The sequence below is a fragment of the Colobus angolensis genome, unplaced genomic scaffold (assembly GCF_000951035.1).
Source record: "Colobus angolensis palliatus isolate OR3802 unplaced genomic scaffold, Cang.pa_1.0 Scaffold477, whole genome shotgun sequence".
NCBI classification, from domain to species: Eukaryota; Metazoa; Chordata; class Mammalia; order Primates; family Cercopithecidae; genus Colobus; species Colobus angolensis.
This window is the reverse complement of record NW_012118232.1, coordinates 104,480-104,856: the sequence shown is the minus strand read 5'-3', so window position 1 is coordinate 104,856 and position 377 is coordinate 104,480. Positions and strand designations below refer to the sequence as shown.

At 53.6% G+C, this 377-nt stretch overlaps 1 protein-coding gene across 1 annotated transcript in view; it reads left to right on the top strand.

Moving 5' to 3' along the window:
* Positions 1 to 377, top strand: part of RPL29 (ribosomal protein L29) — a 5,684-nt gene that overhangs the window by 4,254 nt on the left and 1,053 nt on the right. The gene's annotated exons all lie outside the window — the stretch shown is intronic.

The following is a 377-nucleotide window of genomic DNA, read 5'->3' as shown; positions in this document are numbered from 1 at the left end:
AGCCAGGATGGTCTCAATCTCCTGACCTCGTGATCTGCCCGTCTTGGCCTCCCAAAGTGCTGGGATTACAGGCTTGAGCCACCGCGCCCGGCCACGTTTCTTTTTTCTTCTTTTGAGAGAGTCTCGCTCTGTCGTCCAGGCTGGAATGTAGTGGCGTGATCTCGGCTCACTGCAACCTCCATCCCCTGGGTTCAGGTGATTCTCTAGAATCAGCCTCCCGACTATAGACACATGCCAGCACACCTGGCTAATTTTTTTGTATTTTCAGTAGAGATGGGGTTCTGCCATGTTGCCCATGCTGGGTCTTGAACTCCTGAGCTCAGGCAATCCGCCCGCCTTAGCCTCCCAAAGTGTTAGGATTACAGGCATGAGCCACT